Raw genomic sequence first — 20,857 nt, 5'->3', positions numbered from 1 at the left:
TATTTAATTGAACCCTAATATTTGACACATAGTTCAATGATGTGGTCTTTGAATTCTTACTTACCAATTTCTCCTTCGTCCATTTTCGCAGTCCTCTTAATTCATGCCAGAAAACTACTTCATGGAATGAATTTGGTCGATTCATTTGATGCATATCTGATAGCAAAAAGCACAAACCGAATTTTCTTACCCCAGTCATCTGTATTTTCTTGGCTTTCAGCCCTAAACATGATCTTTTATGTCTGATCCCACCTTTCCCGCGATTCTGAATAGGCCGCAGTAGAATCAAATTGTTTTATTTCTAAGATGCCCATAACTTCATGATTAATGTTGATGTGACGTTTGATGATTGATCGGATTGCATCACTGTCAGTAGTCCGTATCCACTGAAAAAATTGAGTAATCCCTCGACCATTCTTTTAGCTGTGATTTTGTGTAATGTAACTAGTCGATACATCAATTCTTGTAAAGAAATACATGATTTCCACATGTTTGAGGTTGGGGATCTGTGAAATCAGTTAAGACGCTTGTAGAGGTTTCCTCAAATGCAGGAAAGAGGTTAAAGGTGGAGCTATTATTACCGCCTGTGGTTTTACTATTAGCGGACATGTATTACACGTCTGGCAGAATGCAATTGCGTCCTTGCGCAATTCACGCCAATAAAATGGTTTTCTATTTGAGCTGTGTGGCCCTCACTCCTAAACGATCCCCAAGTCATAAACCCCAATGTACGAATACTCAGAATTTAAAACTAACAATAACTGGTGTATTCCATTACTTTTACTTGGAATGATTAACTAAACCATCCTTCTAGACACTCATCCCAGTCATTCGTTAAAATCACAAACACCAGTGGCCCCAAATGAGATCCTTGTGATGCAACACGAGTTACTGTACTCCAGGATGAACATTTCCACTCAACCACAACCCTTAGTCTTCTTTCAGCTAGCTAATTTCTGACCCAAACCGCTAAATCATCCTTAATCCCATGCCTTCATATTTTTTGCAACAGCCCACTGGGGAACTTTATCAAACGCCTTACTAAAATCCAAATTCATCACATCAACCGCTTTACGCTCATCCACTTGTTTCATCGCCTTCTCAAAAAACTTAATAAGTTTCGTGAGGCATGATGTACACTTTACAAAACCGTGTTGACCACCCCTAACTCACATATTCTTTTCTCAATCGTTATAAATCATATCTTACAACTCTTTCCAAAACTTTACGCCCAACCGAAGTAATGCTCACTGGCCTATAATTGCTAGAGTTGTCTCAACTCCCCTTTTTGAACAATGGAGCAACATTTGCCACCTCCAGTTTTCTGCCACTATTCCTGTAGACAATGACAAAGTAATGATTAAAGCCAAGAGCTCTGCAATCTCCTTCCTGGATTCCCATAGAATTCTCGGATAAAACCCATCTGCCCCAGGGGTCTTATCTACTTTCACACGTTCCAAAATTGCTAACAACACCTCGTTGTGAACCTTAATCCAATCTAGACTGGTAGACCGTATCTCTATATTCTCCTCGATAACATTGTCATTTTCCATTACAAATGCTGACGAAAAATATTCACATAGTGCTTCAACTATCTCCTCTTACTCCACACACACTTCTACTATTATCCTTGATTGGACCTAATCTTACTCGAGACATTCTTTTCTTCCTGATATACTTTATGGGTTTTCCTTGATGCTATCCACCAATGAATTTCTATGTCCCCTCCTGGCTCTCCTGACCTCTCGCTTTCGGTCTTTCCTAGTTAACCTTCATTTCTCACGTACCCTAACTGAGGCATCACATCTCATCCTAACATAAGCCTTCTTCTTCCTCTTGACAAGAGATTCAACTTCTTTAGTAAAACATGCTTCCTTCACTCGACAACTTCCTCCCTGCCTGAAAGGTACATACCTATCAAGGACGCGCAGTAGCTGTTCCTCGAACTAGCTTCGCATTTCAATTGTGCCATGCCCTACAGTTTCCTTCCACATCCTATGGATCCTAAATCTTGTCTAATCACATCATAATTGCATTTACCCCAGCTATATCTTATGCCCTGCGGTATATAAACATCCGTTTCCAGCGCTAAAGTAAACATAACCGAATTGTGGGGATTATCAACAAAGTGCTCACCCACCTTCAAATCTAACAACTGGCCGGGCTCATTCTGCAGTTCCAAATTCAATGTGTCCTCGACCCTTATTGGCCTGTCGACATATTGTGTGAGGAATGATGAATTACAAACAGACTGGAAACGCAACTGACACAGAAAAACTATGGAACCGGTAGAGATTGCAGTCGAAGCTCAGAATACAGAGGCACTGCAACCCCAAACGCTCATTGATACAGTGTCTCGAAATTAATTTTGACGTGGTTTTTTTACTATTCGGCTCAGATCTGTGATCCGAACCAATGTTTCTCTGTCAAACCTATGTTGCTTGGGGAAAAATGTCTTCTGGAAGGCAACGACAAAAATCCGTTGAAATAATGCGTTATAGATTCAAGTTAAAGTTCGACTATCTCTTCATTGGGCTTCTTGCATCTTTTCAAAACGTGGCAGCTGATTTTGGTGAAAAGGTATCGCTTATAGAACATAGAACATTACAGCGCAGTACATGCCCTTTGACCCTCGATGTTTCGCCGCCCTGTCATACTAATCTGAAGGCCATCCCACTTACACTATTCCATGTACGTCCATATGCCCGTCCAATGACGACTTAAATGCACTTAATCTTGCTGAATCTACTACCGTTGCAGGCAAAGCATTCCATACCCTTACTAGTCTCTGAGTAAAGAAGCTACCTCTGACGTCTGTCTTTACCTATCTCCCCTCACTTTAAAGTTGTGTCCCCTCGTATTTGCCGGTCCCATACTTGGAAAAAGGAAGTATTAATATTAGATTGGATGAAATCGTGGAAGTGGTTCCTCTCTTCCCATTTATTTCCTCTTGTATTGGCTTTCACCAGTTAAATATCACCCCACTGTTTTAATAAAAAGTCAATTCGTGTGGGATCTCCTTAGTGCTGTCCAGATGATAGCCCTGCTTCTGCTCATTTGCAACTTCATGCTGATACCTGCTTCTCAAAATATCTGAATATGTGGTCACTTAATGGTAAAGGATCTGAGCAGGTTACAAAATAGTATGACAAACTCTTCAACTGCTGCAAACCATGGGTGCCACGTTCAATATTCAGAATAACACTTAATATTTCCGCTAGTCCACAATTTCTCGAAGTGATAATACTTTTACTAGCTTTTTTACTTTAAGTAATTGTGTGTTGTGTCTCTGTGCATGTGGTTTGTTTCTATTTATTTCTGTTCCTCAGTGGCTTGCAATTCTTTCTGTATCGCCCCCAAGTCAATGTAATGCTGCCATTCTTCCCTCTCCACATGGACACTGTTGCTGGTTTTCCTCTGAGATCAGTGCAAAACTCCCCAAGTTAATTGTAAGCCCTATACGTTTTTGTTATGTTTCACCCCTGCAATCTGGGGTGCTGCTTAGAACTTTGAGTATTGATGGAAAAAAAATTGAAACCTTTACTGATCAGGATATTTTCAACGGTAGCAACACAAAGGTAGAAAACGTTCAAACCGCATAGGCAATGAGTGCTGATTGGAAAAAGCACAGAGAATGGACGAGAACTGCCAAGCCTTGTGGTTTGTTTTGATTCAACCAATCAACAGTTTCCATTCTCAGTTTTATTTAGCTGGATAATGCCTTGACTAATCAGTCAACCTGCCCTTTTAAAATTTAACAACGTTAAGCTGTCAATTGTCCATCAATCATGATGCACTTTCCGACCCATCAGAACTCTTTTCTTGTACAGTGTAAAATATTGTTCCACTTTATGTCGATATTCCTGCAGCTTTCCTTATGAAAGTAAGATTTAAAAAAAACTGGAAAAATACTTGTGCTATTTTAAAGCAATAATGTATGTATTTGAATATCGGAACACTTTGCAAATGGAATATCCAACATACAGCTGATATGAGTAAAACGGAATCTATGTTTAGGACTCGAAATGGTTTAACCCCCTGAAAAACCTATCCTTTTCTTAGACATCCGCTTTGACCATTGCATCAGTCTGGAAGTTGGAAGATAATTTTCGCAACTTGATCATTTCTGTTAACTGCTGTTTAATACATTGCTGAAACTTTGGAAATTGCACTTTATTCCATTCATAAAACGACGATATTTTGTGAAATCATGAGATATGCACAATGCAAAAGCAATTGTCATTTAAAGTTGCTTGGACAAGGCTGGGTAAACTTAAATTTGCATTTATCGAGAAAGGACTGAGATCTTAAGTGGCTCACTGCCATCTAATGTTTTAAATTTAAAATTATGTATATTTCAAATTCTCCATAGCCATGATCAACGCACTGTCTTCTATCTTTTATATAAAAACTCTGTTCTTTGGTTCTCTAAATGTTGTATTTCTTCCTTTTGTCCATGTTGATGACCGAGCCCCCTTAATTGGCTTTATTCTATTGATCACTTCATCAGATGACCTCTGGAACTCATTCACTCTTTTTGAAAGCCTGCTTAACAACCCTGTTTGACGTGTCTGGTCATCCATTCTAACTCTTCTGGTACTTTCTCCTGTTTGGCAATCAGTACATCACTTCCCGTTAAAGCGCCTCATAAATATGAAAATTTAATGCCCACTTTGGCAGATTTAATTCATGCCAATTGGAATGTATCTGCGAAGCCTCTAGTGAAACTGAAGCAAGAAACAGCTTCAACCTGTGCACACATTTTAACCTAAAATATTGCTGCTTCTCATTTGCTTTTCAAATGCACTGATCCATTCGAAATTGTGGACGGCACATTGACATTCAGAGAAAATTGTTTCTGATGGATAGCAGTGGTTGTTTCTGTACTTCTTCCATTTTTATTGATCTCAGCCTAAGTCACAGTTCAGAATTTCAGAGTAAGTCAAGACTGTTTTTATTGAACTTTATCAATTCTGACCAGTTTGCCACACTTCCATGTTGTTGTATATTGGAAGCAGGTTTAAACCAATCAGACTGGGTTCTATCAGACCTGTAGGGACATGCTGCAAGATCATTAGGTGGATAATAGGTTGTAAAATTTCAAGGGAAGGCAAGAGTCAAGATTAGAGTGGTGCTGGAAAAGTATACCAGGTAAGGTAACATCGGAGGAGCGGGAAAATCGAAGCTTTGGCAAGAGCCCTTCATCCGGAATGGTCACGGCTGCTCATCAGATGCCGCCTGATCTGCACTGTTTTTCCGGAATCACTCTAATCTTGACTAATCTCCGGCATCTGCAGTCCACACTTTCACCTAAGTGAAGGAAGGAGTTGCAGTGCCTCTTATATTTCCATCTCAATGGTATTTTATTGATTTCAAAACAAAGAAAGAATGGCCACTCAGTTGGCCAATGTGGAGTCTGTTCCCACCAATGCTAGAATTTTATCAGTAGTAGGTGGATTCTGCATTGTGTGGGATACAACATCCCGAATGCTCGAGGCACGCCTGCAGATTCAGGATGTCCCACCTTAAAAAGATCAAACAGCTAACAGCAGCGTATCCCAACTGCATACTGGAACAGCCTCCTGTCTACGGTCGCGATCATTCTTGGAACTGGAAATACAAACAAATGAGTAGAAAGGCCGTTGGGAGTCGGAGTGTACAAAATGTCGCCAGGGTCCGCTCGGCAGATTCTACTGAGGCCAGTAATGATTCATTTAACATGCCCCCAGTTGGTGCATGGACCTTCCCCGAGTGGGAGTGTTGTGAACAAAGCTTTTTCAGTTCTCTCAACCTAAAATTGAAGAGTGGCCATGCGAGAAAAAATATTCACGTTCAGTGCTGTGCACTTGAGACGTTTTTGTGTGTATTTGTGTGAAAAAAATTATAATTCCTCTCTATGTTGTCAATACTCAATTCATTTCATACAATGGTGATTTATTGTTTATTCATTTGTGGGACTTGGCCGTCGCTGGCTGGCCAGAATTGATAGTCTATCACTATTTGCCCTTGAGAAGTTTGTGGTGAGCTGCCTTCTTGACTTTCTGCAGTCCACTTGCTGTGGGTTGACCCATAATGCCAGGAGGGAGGGAGTTTCAATGTTTTGATCCAACGATGTGATGGAATGGCGATATATCTCCAATCGGGATGGTGAGTGGCTTGGAGGGGACTTACAGGTGGTTGTGTTCCCAAGTACCTGCTCCCCTTGTTTTTCTAGATGGACGTGGTTGCGTGTATGGAAGGTGCTGTCTTGGAACCTTTGGTTAATTTCTGAAGAGCACCTTGCAGACAGTAATAACCATTGCTACTGAGTGCTGGTGGTGGAGGGACTGAATGTTTGTGGATATGGTGCCAAACAGGTGGGCAGCTTTGTGTCAAGCTTCTTCAGGGTTGTCGGAGCTGCACCCATCCAGGTAAAAAATTGAGGTTTAGTTAAGAAAAAGAAGGAAGCATATGTAATGTATAGACAGGATAAATCGAGTGAATCCTTAAAAGAGTATAAAGGCAGTAGGAATATACTTAAGAAGGAAATCAGGAGGGCAAAAAGGGGGACATGAGATAGCTTTGGCAGATAGAATCAAGGAGACTCAAAGGGTTTTTACAAATTCATTAAGGAGACAAGGGTAACGCGGGAGAGAATAGGGTCCCTCAAACATTAACAAGGTGGCTTTTGTGTGGTGCCGCAGAAAATGGTGGAGATGCCACACGAGTATTTTGCAACAGTATTTACTGTGGAAAAGGATATGGAAGATATGGAATGTAGGAAAATAGATGGTGACACTTTGCAAAATGTCCATATTACAGAGGAGCAAGTGCTGGATGTCTTGAAATGCATAAAGTTGTGGAGAATCCTGAGAGACAGGATGTGCATGTATTTCAAAAGGCAAGGACTTTTGAGGGATAATCAACGTGACTTGATGTGTGGGAAATCATGTCTTACAAACTTGATTGTATTTTTTGAAGAAGTAAGAAAGAGGATTGTTGAGGGCAGAGTGGTACATGTGATCTATATGGACTTCAGTAAGATATTTGACAAGGTTTCTCAGAGGAGACGGGCCAGCAAGGTTAGATCTTAAATACAGGGTTAACTAGCTACTTGGATACAGAACTGGCTCAAAGGTCGAAGACAGAGGGTGGTGGTTGAGGGTTGTTTATCAGACTGGAGGTCTGTGACCAGTGGAGTGAAAAATAACCCACCACCAATACCCTCTGTCTTCGATCTTTGAGACAATTCCACATCCAAATGGTGAGTGCACCAGGTATTCCGTGAGATCTAACCTTCCTCACCAGTCTCCAATGGGGAACCTTGCTGAAAGCCTTACTGAAGTCCATGTAGATAATATCTGCCAATCTGCCCTCATCAATTCCCTTTGTTAGTTCTTCAAAAAAACTCAAACAACTTTTTTGAGACATGATTTCCCACGCATATAACCATGTTGACGATCCCTAATACGTCCTTACCTTTCCAATTACATGTACATCTGGTCCCTCAGGATTCCCTCCAACAACGTGCCTACCATTGACATCAGGCTCTCTGGTCTATAACTCCCTGGTTTGTCCTGACCACCTTTCTTAATCAGTGGCACCACGTTAGTCAACCTTCAGTCTTTGGGCACCTCACCTGCGACTATCGATGATACAGATATCTCAGCAAGTGGCCCAGCAATCACTTCCCTCGCTTCCCAAAGAGTTCTAGGGTACACCTGACCAGGTCCTGGGTATTTATAACTTTTACGCATTTCAAGACATCCAGCACTTCCTCCTCTGTAATATGGACATTTTTCAAGGTGTCACCATCTATTTCCCCACATTGCATATCTTCCTTGTGCTTTCCACAGTAAGTACTGGTGCAAAACACTTGTTCAGTATCTGCCGCATCTTCTGTGGCTCTTCACAAAGGCCGCCTTGCTGATCTTTGAGGGGCCCTATTCTCTCCATAGGTACCCTTAATGTATTTGTCAAAGCCTTCGGATTCTCCTTAACTCAGTTTGCCATGTGCCCATGTCCCTTTTGTACCTTCCTGATTTCTCACTTAAGTACACTCCAACTGCCTTTATACTCTTCTAAGTATTCACTCAATCTATCCTGTCTATACCTGAATTATGGTTCCTTCTTTTTATTGACAGCCTCTACTTCTGCTCTACCCCATGGAGGAACTGTTTTCTCTGCACCTGCTCTTATCAAAACCTTTCATAATTTTGACCCCTCAGCCTGCTTTTCTTTTCAAGAAAGAAGTGAACATCACGACCACTCCTCCCTGATATACACACCCATAAATTTGTGTTTCACTCTTAAATCTCTCTTCATCCTCTCCAGTGCTTGTGTGGCCATTCTATAACCTGGCAGCAAGAACTGCAGGCAATACTTTTAATTATAGTCTAAACCATTTTAACAGGGATCTAGCAGACATGCCTACTTTCAAATCTATCCTTTTAGAGATAAAGCTTAGAGCTTTGTTTGCGTTTTGACGGTCTTCGTTTCGCCTTGGCAATTGTTTTTAGTGATTGATGTAATCGTGTGAGATCCCTTTGTCTGTCTCTCCCACTTAGACATGCACCATCGAATAAGTGACCTGCACATTATTCCTACCAAGATACAGCACGTTACATTCATCTATGTCGAACTTCATTTGCCAATTATTTCACCATATTGTAAATTTATTAATGACCTCCTGTAAATTCTTGCAGTCCTCAGATCTGACTAGCTTACCACATTCCCTAACAATTTGATTGAATTGCTAAATATTTTTATTTCGTATTAATTAGAGACAGTATTTAATTTGCAGTTTTACTTCATTTTGCTTTGTGTTTTATGGTTAAGTACTGAGAAAAGTGCAGTAATTCACATGATATCTGTAACAACTAAATGTAAAATAACGGATGGATTAAAGTTATTACAAATACAGAAATAATTTGTAAGTTCTCGTAACTGCAAGTTCAAAACAGGAAATTATTTTTTACATGAATCATATAGTGGGATTAATCGCACCGCAATTGCATTTCTTTTTTGTTGCAGTATATTTCCCCAGTTTCTGTGCAACTGGTATCAAATTGAAAAGGCACCCATACTCGATTTGACTCCAACTGATATTAAAGAAATGACATCATTTATGTAAAATGCAGCATGATTTATGACGACTCCCTCTCGGTTTTTACATCTTCACGGCCACAAAGTAATATAATAAGAAACGGAATAGGCTGTTTGTTTTCACTGCACCATTAGAGGGTGAGCGGTATAAAATATTGAGCGACGTAGATATAGTGGATAGACAGGATTTTTTCCTGGGATAAGGGAGTCCAGAAAAGAGGGGTAGGATTAGGATGCGAGAGGAAATAAATGAAAGGGTCCTAATGGGCAACTTTTTATAGCAGAGAATGTTGCATGTATGGGATGACCTGCTGCAGGAAGTGGTGAAGGTTGGTACAATCTACATATATCACATATCATATCATATCCCCTTTCTCCCTCCTGATTTCTCTTTTTAAACAATGTCCCTACAAACTCCTTTATTCTTCAAGAAATTCACTTGATCTCATTTGTCTATATGCCGTAACTATAATTCAAATAGTTCTAAAATAGTTATGGAAAGGATAGGTTTTGTATAAAAGTTAAAATCTCTCATTGGATCTGGGCAAATTTTGATAGAAAGAAACAAAAAACATCCAAGAATGGATTAGAGTAAACTGTTTGCACGTGAAAGGAGAGCCAACAAGAGCGAGGCTTTCAGAAGTGAGATAATGAAAGTTCAGCGGCATTACGCTCCTGTTAGAGTGAAGGTAAGGCTGGTAACAGGAGGAAACAATGGAGAAATAAAGATGCTGATGTTCTGGTTAAGAATAAACATATGTTATATATTAGAGTCAAAGAGTCATACAAGACCTATCCTTTCTATAAGTATTTTAGAACTATTTGAATTATAGCCACTGGCCCCAAAGTGCTCTGCTATGAAGACTTCAATCACTTGCCCTGCCTTTTCTCACAAGAAAAGGACAAGTTTTCTTTTTTTCTTATCTGTGGTGGTTCCATCTACCTATTAATTAAGAAATCTTTCTTGAGCACATGGAACAAATTCCTCACCATTCAAGCCCTTAACATTATGGTGTCCCAATTTATGTTTAGAAGGTTAAAATTCGCTATTATTACAACTGTATTATTCTTACATCTCAATGAGATCTCTCCACATATTTGATCTTCAATTTCACTCTGACTACTGGGGGGGGGGACTATTGCAATCGCATCTCCTTCTTATTTCTGAGTTCCATTTGCTTAGCTTTACTTTACAATCCCTCAGAAATATCCTCTCTGAGGACAGCAGTACTATCTCATGACAGGGAATAAACTGACGGGAAGCATCTTCTCGCTCTTCCGACTTCCTTTGATGGTGTGAATTGCCCTTACGAGACTCTATGCATACATTACTCTATTTATTCTTAATAACTGAAAAGAAAAACAATAGGTGACTTGGTGATGGGAAATATAAAGTTACATTGTGCGTAAGGCAAATTCTGGATATAACACATAATAGAAGAAAAACTCCGTTCTCTCTGCTCAGGTCTTGCCTGGGCTGCTGTACCTTCAGAGTATTTTCTATTTGCTTTTTCGATGAAATCACATTCATCTCATTCGCTGTTTTGTTGTAGTCAACCATTTGTTACGAGAAGTTTGCCTTTTCAGGATATACGTTGCCTTTTCGTGTACAATCTCGGAGTTCAATGTTTGGAGTACTTGTTGTTACAACCTCTGCCTCGGTCCATGAGGCACAATTAAAGAAGAAAAATGAATAACAATTTAAGGTCAAATATTATGATGTTGGAAGAACAAGGTTGAACTTCAATTTTTTACAGATGCTGCAGGGAAGGACATCGAATGGAAAGTAGCAGGAGTTCCAGTAACGACCTCCTTGTGTCAAATATATCTCAGCCTCGTGGAGCTGTGACGTGCTTCTCTGTTTTGTGATGAACTCAGAAGAACATATAACAGTAAAATTGTAAATCCAAAGGTGAGTAGGAGTAGATAATCATCCGTGTATGTGTGCTCAAATCAGGGAATGTACCATGACATGTCGACAGAAGAACAAATAAACCCCAACTTCATAAAGTGTGCTGCAGACAACAAGCACAAATGAATTATGTTAAATTGAAATAAAACAAAGTTTAAAATCACATAACACCAGGTTATAGTCCAACAGGTTTAATTGGAAGCACACTAGCTTTCGGTGCGACGCTCCTTCATCAGGTGATAGTGGAAGGCTCAATCCTAACACAGAAATTATAGTAAAAATTTACAGTGTGATGTAAATGTAATTATACATTGAAAAATTGATTGTCTGTTAAGCCTTTCATCAATGAGAATACAGTGATACTTTCACTTCTTTCATGTATAAATCACAAAACCTTTTTGTTTAAAGTTGCATTCTCGGGTTAGCTGTTAATAATGGTGATAGCGAGATAATATGTTGAAGGTATTCGCCCCCTGTGTTATCTGTCTATGCCATGATGTTTAGATTGATTCTAATCTAAAAAGTGAGATAACAGAGTTTTACATAAATTCATACAGTTTTTGAGCTCAGACTAGGGCTTGTCCATAGGGGATGGCTGGTTCGAACAAGACTTCTTCTCTATGCAGGATCTCCAACGAACATTGTACACCAGGGACATTGATGACATTTTCTTCCTCTGGACCCATGGCGAGGAGTCATTGATAAAACTACACAATGACATCAACAAGTTTTATCCCACCATCAAACACACCATGGACGACTCTCGACTATCTGTCTCATTCTTGGATACATGCGTCTCCATCAAGGATGGACACCACAGCACTACACTCTACCGCAAACCCACAGACAACCTCACAATGCTACACTTCTCCAGCTTCCAAGCAAACCATATTAAAACAGCCATCACTTATGGACAAGCCCTACGCATACACTGGATCTGCTCAGATGAGGAGGAACGTGATGGACACCTGGAAGTACTCTAGGATGCCCTCACAAGAACGGAGTACGATGCCCAACTCATCGACCGCCAGTTCCGACTTGCCACAGCAAGGAACCGTAATGACCTCCTAAGGAGACAGATAGATGCTGCAACCGACAGGGTACCCTTCGTTGTTCAGTATTTTAAAGGAGCTGAAAAATTACGCCATGTTCTTCGTGACCTGCAACACATTATCAATGAGTATTAGCACCTCACCAAGACCTTCCCCACACCTCCACTACTTGCCTTTAAACAACCGCCAAACTTCAAACAGATAGTTGTTCGGAGCAAGCTGCCCGGCTCTCAGGACAACTCCATACAATCCTGACACGGTAGATGTTGCAAGGCGTGTCAGAGTGTGGACATATATACCATTATTACGCGTGGGGACACCTCCCCCCTTGTACATGGCAGGTACACATGTGACTCAGCCAACGTTGTCTATCTGATACGTTGCAGGCAAGGATGCCCGGAGGCATGGTACATTGGGGAAACGGAGCAAAGGCTACGAAAACGGATGAATGGGCACCGCACAACAATAAACAGAAGGAGGGTTCCCTCCCAGTTGGGGAGCACTTCAGTGGTCCAGGACATTCAGCCTCCGGCCTTCGGGTGACCAATCTTCAAGGTGGACTTCGGGACAGGCAGCAGAGAAAAGTGGCCGAGCAGAGGCTGACAGCTAAGTTCGGTACCCATGGGGAGGGCCTCAACTGGGTTGTTAGGTTCATGTCACATTACAGGTGACCACCATTGCACTATACACACACACACACACACACACACACACGCACACACACACACACACACACACATACTCCTACATACACACACACTGTCACATACAAGCACTCCTATACGCACATACACACGGACACACATACACACAGACGCGCACAAAGACACCCCCACACACCCTTACAGACACATACTCCTACACTCACACATGCACCCCCTCACAGACTTAAGACACTCTGCACTCACTACACACACACAAAGACTTTCTCACATTCACAACACCACAACCCAAACAGACAGACACACACACAGACAAAGACCTACATGCACACATATATTTTGTGGGGTGAGTTTGTACTTGCAGGGTTACATTATACTTTGCTCAAAAACTGCATGTATTCATGTAGAACTCGGAGCTCAAAAACTGCATGAATTTATGTAAAACTCAGTTATCTCACTTTTTTTAGATTAGAATCAATCTATACATCATGGCACAGACAGAGAACACAGGGGGCTACCACCTTCAACAGGTTTAACTTTGTTTTATTTCAATTTAACATAATTCATTTGTGCTTGTTGTCTACCTATCACCATTGTTAACAGCTAACCCGAGAATGCAATTTTAAAAGAAAAGGTTTTGTAATTTTCATATGAAAGAAGTGAAAGTATCACTGTATTCTAACAGATGAAAGGCTTATCAGACAATCGATTTTTCAATGAATAATTACAGTTACATCACACTCAAAATTTTTGCTCTAAATTCTGTGTTAGGATTGAGCCCTCCACCATCACCTGATGAAGGAGCGTCGTTCCGAAAGCTCGTGTGCTTCCCATTAAACCTGTTGGACTATAACCTGGTGTTGTGTGATTTTTAACTTTGTACACCCCAGTCCAACACCGGCATCTCCAAATCATGAAATAAAACAGTTGGTTGTCTCACCTGGAATATTGCATCCAGTTTCAAGTGCTACATTTGTGAAAAAAAAGTAAAGTCATGAGAGAAGGTGCATGACTGACTCGCAAAAGTGTTCCTTGGATGATCCATCTCACCGACTTCGAGAAATTAGGATTGTTCTCTGATGAGCAAGAATTTTCATTTTGATTGAACCCTTAAATCCCTGATACATTTTGGTAGATTCTCGCTGAATAAGAATTAAGAGCATTCAGGCACTTTATAAGTATAATTGGCAATCAAAACATCATAAAAGAAAATAAGGTGAAACTTACTTGAATGCAGCGAATGCTTTGGATATTTTCTGCTCCTGTAAAGTGTGCAGCCGTCTCAGGATTAATTATGACATTCAAGGTGAAATCGCATTTCGCCTGGCCTGATGCTTTTAAACAGCAATTGTGATTGATCAGCAATGATGCGATTCTAATTACACAGTAAACATAAAAATCTGTCCTGGCGTCTTACAAACTTACTACCGCTTCACAATTTCTATGCTTTGCACCCTATCATTTCCCATTTTGACTTCCACTCCTTCGACGATCCTCTATGTTTATTTTATAAATTTTGCTCCAGTAACAATTCAAGTTGCAATGTAAGTATGTTCTAATGGTTTAGCGAGACTCTCTGTGTGTGAATAGTTTCACACAGTGAACAATTCATTTAAAATTTGAGAATGCATACGTGTGTAAATGTATATATTAATGTTGATCATTCTCTCTTGCAGAGGTATAAATTTCATGTTTACCAATGAAATGATAAATTAAAATACATGGGAAAAATTCGTTTTTTGAATTTCTTATCAGCCTCGATTAATTACAGATTTTTGAGTGTTCTAGAGAGACCAAGGTATCAGATGTTGCGGAGTCAAATCTAAATTGATGGATTATTTGAAATATATGTATTTCAATTGCTTTCATAAGGGATTAATACTACATATATTGCCCCCGGAAATAATAAACTATGACTAGTAGAGACGTCTTCAGAGTCTCGAGACAAGATTGGATTCAGACTCAGTTGAAATGATTGGTGCTGAATTCTGCCTGTACGTCTGATTTCTACCTCGCCTGACCCAAATCGAGGTGTGATTTATGATTTTTGTGGGTTTCTGTTCAGTAATATTCCTGTATAAGACATATCTGAGTCTCACTTAATGGGATTTGAGAGGTGTGGTGTGTCAAATAGATCCTAGAATTTATGCTCCACGAGTCATATGTGTGCGAGAAACTCCAGTTGAGAGAATCCGCCCAACGTTTTTCCATGTGTTGTGCCTGCATGTCTGACTGAACGTTGACATTTTTGACTGATAAACGTTTAATTGGACATCTGGGTACCGATTTATGCATTACTAAACCAGCCTGTCCCGACATTGGGAGTACTTTTAGTTTAAACAGACTCAACTTCCTCATTCATTTGCCTGCCTCTCATAGATTTCTGTGAGCAACATTCCTGATTTTGATTATTATGTGACCCGTGGGCGTGACGATTTGTGCTTAAGAGGACATGGTCTCTAATCATTCTGCCTCTGGAGAATTCCGTCAGACAAACAGTGTGAAAAATGCAATTATATGAGTGGTCCACATGGTGGCGCAGAATTAACCTAAATAACTGTATGAAACACAACTAGACAAGTCAAGTGAAAGGTGTTTGCTGGGAAGGTAGTGGAATGTGTAAACTTGGGAAAATGTTTTTTTTTACGTATTGGCCTCGAAGAAAGAACTAAGCATACTCAAAGTTAGTGCATATTCCTTCAAGATTTATTAACCATTTCAGAAGCATTTTTATCGAAAAGCTTATGTTAAAGTTAATAGAAGTGAATATAATGACTGGATGCTACACTGAGACGAGATCGCATGCACAATGAGCCGTGAATTTTATGTACATCTGTAGCAATCGCCAGAAAGAGAATGAAAAGGCTCAGCATATAAGGGTGGCATCCATTCTGAATAAGGAACAAATTAAAAAAAAACGAATTGAATTCAAACAACTGGGAAGCTACAAATTATTCCAACTATAATCATCTCAAAGATATCAAAGTGAAAACGAAAGGACATCAATATTTATCTCAGTTACACACTGATAAACTGAAGTGATCTCACGATTCGAGTCATCAACAGGACAGATAGTAGATTCGGAATTCAGAAGCCTTAATAAACAGATGAGGAAAATCTACAGTGTCCACACCTCATTCACTTAACCTGGAAAAGAGAGATAATGTCATGATGCAGATGTTTATTATCAGATGCATTCAGGTTCTGAGTTGTATTCAGTGGCACACTTCTATATTTCACAAAACATCTTAGGCTGCTTGCTGTGTGAATTATTTGATTATCATCACCTTCACCAGAGTGACGGCAGCACTATAGAAAATACTCAGGAAGAACAGGGTGATGAACGTGGAAGCAGTTTTCCAGATGTTGCCATTATCATCCCCATAGTCTTCAATCCAAGTATGATCTATTGAATCTATGAATATAAAGCTGAGAGAACACGTTCAGATTGTTTAATGATCCTGACAGATCTATCTGCATCTTAGTATTGTAATTAGAAGCCATTACATCTTCTTCAGGCAGTCAGGTATTTCTCAATTTTGACTCTCTATCTGCATGTATTAATGCTTTATTGATTCTCAGCAAGAAGTATCTAATATTAACTGCACATTTTCTCCTTACTGTCCTTGTCAGAACACTTTGAATTACTTTGTCTTTTAATCTATTATTGAAGAATATTATCATTTGAGGGATACATATTGAGAACAATTATTTTAATTTTATCATTATATTTTAAATATGTGCTGTGACCGCAGTTTAGTTCAAGATTTTGTCCATCGCTGGATAAAAGTTCATATGTGATTCTCATCTTCATGATATATTGGTGACCAACTGCTTGGCATCTCATGAATGTAAATTACATCCACAGTATGAAAAATGCTTCATATTTTTGTTTGTAGGATCTGTATATTTAGGAATCAGTTTTTGTGCATGGCGCTCTTAATTTATTTTTTCTATGGCTTGATGTGTATGTTTTTCCTTGTGTTTGTGGATGTGGTAATGCATGTCTCTTGCATTGCACTTGCCCATTTTGAAGTGTGTGTATGAATAAACATACTCATGCTCTTTACTACTGATGCGCTCACATGCTTTTTGTATTCAAATCTTGTTCCCTTCACGACGTGGAAGCATCACCATGCTAAACTGGCACTTCGTTGACGCCTACGTTTATCTTTTAACGTCCTTGTGAGTGTTTACTTTTCGTTATGCCATCCTACCAATATACAGCAGGATCTGTCTATTTCAGGTCCTACCTACATTCGGTTATTTTCATGTTTGTCCTCAATAATTGTGTGCATGCAACGTCATGTTTGGTGGATGTTTATCTTTGCGTCATGATCTCTGTTTGTGTGGCAATCTATCCTAAACCATTGCCTGATGTGTTTCTTTGTGTTATTGTGTGTGAATGTTTGCTGATGCTTGTGCTATTCTCCTTGTTTAATAAATGCTCCATTATTTGCACGTCTGCATGTACGACTCGGAATTTATGTGTGTGTATGTGACCATGTATAAGTGCTGATCAAAGTGGTTTCAAAATAAAATAAGCTGCCACTGCAATCATACGTTTGTGCTTATGAAAATTAAGAACTAATATTTATTTTATCCTGTGCTCATAAGTGCCTATGTGTGCCTACACGTGGGAAGACAACTTTCAGATGTTGTATCTGTGTGCGTATGAATGTATGTCGATCAGCATTATGCTGCATGAATAGAAATGCAGTCATGTCCATTTGTGTATTAATGTGCGTCTATGCTTTTCATAGTTATGTGTGGATATCCTTGTTCATTTGTGCATGTGCTATTTTTTCTGTGAATATGCGTTTTACGGGGGGCTAGATGAGTGTTCAAGTACCATTTGCATGTGTAGCTGTCTGTATGCAAACGTGTGTTAATGCTCATCTGTGTGCACGTTTATGTATGTGCATAAACGTGTGTCTTTAGGTGAGAGCCTGTTTATGTGTTTTTGCGCATGTATTTGTGAGCATCTCTCTGTAACTGTTTCAGCTCTTATACTAGACTACAGTTTGCATTATTTTTGTGTTTTAATGGATTGTCAACAATTATGTCTGACCCTGATTTTGTCAGGAACATTTCTAATCGTCGTGGAGAGATAAATGTTTCAGAACATAGAACGAAACTGCGCATACAAGGCCCTTTCGCCCTCGATGTGAGCTACTCTTTTGTTGCAGCGATTGAATTTCTGTCTCTGAGACAAGAGATCTGAGTTCAAATTTCCACTATTCCAGACATGCAGAATTACATTTCCGAACATGCTGATTACAAAATATCTATAAATGTTCTGTACGTGAAGCAAAATTATGTCAGAAGTTCGAATACCAGAATTTCTCCCATGTGCTCCAGAAAACTGAGACAAAATTATGGACTTCAATCTGGGATGATGCAAATACCAGTTTAGGATTAAGGGCAGTCAATGTTAACAAACGATTAACAGGGTCAATCGTGTCCAGCATACTCAAAGGTATTATTTTGCATGGAAGATGGAATCTTCGGACAGTAAAGAAGAAGCTGACTGTTCCTGTCAGCGACTGTGGTACATTACTGTGGACTTCTATCTTGAAAACTCTGCAGAGTGAGTAAGAGTACAGACCGTTAATAATTCCCCTCTCCTCCTCCTTCGGCTGAACAACAATAACCTTCCTTTCGCGTCTCTTTGTTGGGGAAATTAACATGCATTCTGTCAACTACTGCATTGGTACAAGATCCCTGGTTAAACAGACACTAGTGTTATATTCAACTTCATCTGCACGATTTGCGATTGGTATTTTCCAATCAAAACTAATTTCAAATGTCTCTTAAGATTGCGTTCCCAATTGTTCCATTGTGGAAGTTGAAAGCCGACATGAATTTCGTAAGAATGTGCAATCGGGGAATCGGGAAAACCAAGTTCAAAATTCGTGTTTTTCACTTGACAGAAATTGGGGATTTTCAGATTTCGTTTAATTAGAATTTAAAATGGAAAAGGTACTTTGCAGAATCTGGCAATGCGTGAGCTTTACTCTATCTCTGATCCTAACTTTGTCCGAGCAGGGAACATTAACTGCACAAGACATGAGTCCGACACCTGTTACTAATCCAACTTAACTTTACAACTGGAATATAATTAAAAGTGAGAAGCACAATTAATTAAACGGTTGTATATTTAAATCACAATTGGAAGAAAAAGTTTTATTACTTTTGTTGAATGATTAAAACATCTTCGAAATTTTTCTGACATGAATTAATAGTGCCCATCAGTGCAACTGAAATGTTCACAAAAGTTGGTTTACCGCTGGAGTTATCGACTGTTCTGTTGATGATCTTCAGTGGAATCGCTTCATGTCCCACCACACTGGAATAAGAAGCACCACTGGCCCACTCCTCTGCTGCAAAGGACAACAGGGTGTACATGAAGAAGGAGGTGCTCTCGCTCTCCGCCATCACCTCGGTGTTCTTGTAGTTACTGGGATTAACTGGCTTGTCATTGTTTGTCCACTTGACTAAGATCTCTTGGGAAGAGAAGCCTCTCACTAAACAGGTGAGGGAGAGAAAACTCTTAGCGGAAACGTCTTCTGTTGGTGGCAGGAGGATCGACACTGATGGCTCCAGTAGCTTTTCTCCTGCAGAATATATGAAACAAATATAAATCCACTATAAAAATCCAAAATCAATATTGCAATTTCAGACGTATTAAAATGTGCCAGTTTTGTTTTTAAATTTGGGATTTATACACTCTCATTTTCTGAACGAGCAGAATGATATCCATCCTAATCATTAACAATAAAGAGTTTAATTCGAAAGTCGCCTCCATGTTTCCAACCCACAACTAAGGCATCCTGTACATTTGTCATTGCTGATGTTAAAAACACAAACCAGGCTTCTTCCCACTTTATTTGACTTATAATAAAAAAAGAACAAGCTTTGGTCCATCTTGTTCTCAATCAGATATTTAGCTATCCTGACATCAGACACATGTTTAATGCTCCCAACGTTATTTGGAACCAATCCAAGCATGCCATGTTAGTTACTGGATTACTCATGGGATGTTTGTTTTTTCATCTCACCGCTCACCACTTTCCTTGTGCATGGAGTCTCTCAGTGGAGCCGGTAGATACAGATGGTTCACCAAACCTTCAAAACTAACGTGACTCTTCCAGGCTTCAGTAGAAGTGCTTAATTTGCTGATCACGCTGTCTGGATTTTCTCAGGCTGGTTAGAGATCTCTGATTTCAGAGTCTTCTTTTCCTGTACCAGGTGACATTGGCACCAGAAGAAAGATTGGACACAACACAGGTTAATGTCACCGTCGCCTCCAGTGAGATGTGTTCTAATGGCGGTGGTAGGAGTTCAACTCTGTAATCGTGGCAATCAGTAACTCCTATGAAACAGAAATCAAATCAATGAAAAATGCCTCTTTAGGATCAAAACACCGAGTCTTCAGGCTATTCACTCATGAAGTGAAGAAACCACCTTTGACATGGCATCTTCCAAATGTTGCTGAAATGATGGTTCCTCTTCCTGATATATTTTGATTTGTGAAAACATTTGTTATTATCTATAACATGACCCATGTAATCATTCATAAAGAACACTGGCTTTGTAACTAGTGAAACCTGTGAAAAAGTAAAATCAAAGATACCATGACGTAACACATGGAATTACCTTCCTTTCAGAGCTCTTCTCTCACTTAGGACCATCCTTTGATACTTTTGACAAGCTTAATCTGAATATAACGACTTCATTTCTATGTTCATGAAACTTACTTGCAAATGCTGCTGGGCATTCTGAATGCCAAATTACATCCCCAATTTTTAACAAAGTGTAATCAATCATAATTATTTTCTTTGTTCTCATGCGTTTGCAGGCGTTTAAAGGTGTTACAGGGCAGTTATCAGTCACAGAAATTCTGTTCGATGTGTTTAACGTTATTGTAAATAATTTGTATTATTGGTGTGAGATCATTCTCAAAAGCATACCATGAGATATTATTCCGCCTGTCAAATTTGTAGTAGGTCGAAAAACAAAACAGTGAATTTCTTAGTAGAATAAAAACAAAACAAATACGAGTATCTAACATTATTCTACAAATTAATGGAAATTTGCGTGAGCATTATTCAGACTTCCACTGATCACTGTGTGAACATCTCCAT

At 39.5% G+C, this 20,857-nt stretch overlaps 1 pseudogene; it reads right to left on the bottom strand.

The window, feature by feature from the left end:
• Positions 1-20,857, bottom strand: part of LOC148135276 (uncharacterized) — an 85,514-nt pseudogene that overhangs the window by 31,495 nt on the left and 33,162 nt on the right.

Source organism: Chiloscyllium plagiosum, unplaced genomic scaffold, assembly GCF_037043375.1.
Source record: "Chiloscyllium plagiosum isolate Xiang-an unplaced genomic scaffold, Cpla_swu_hap1 HiC_scaffold_50, whole genome shotgun sequence".
In the NCBI taxonomy this organism is placed as follows: Eukaryota; Metazoa; Chordata; class Chondrichthyes; order Orectolobiformes; family Hemiscylliidae; genus Chiloscyllium; species Chiloscyllium plagiosum.
This window is presented reverse-complemented; position numbering and strand designations above follow the sequence as displayed.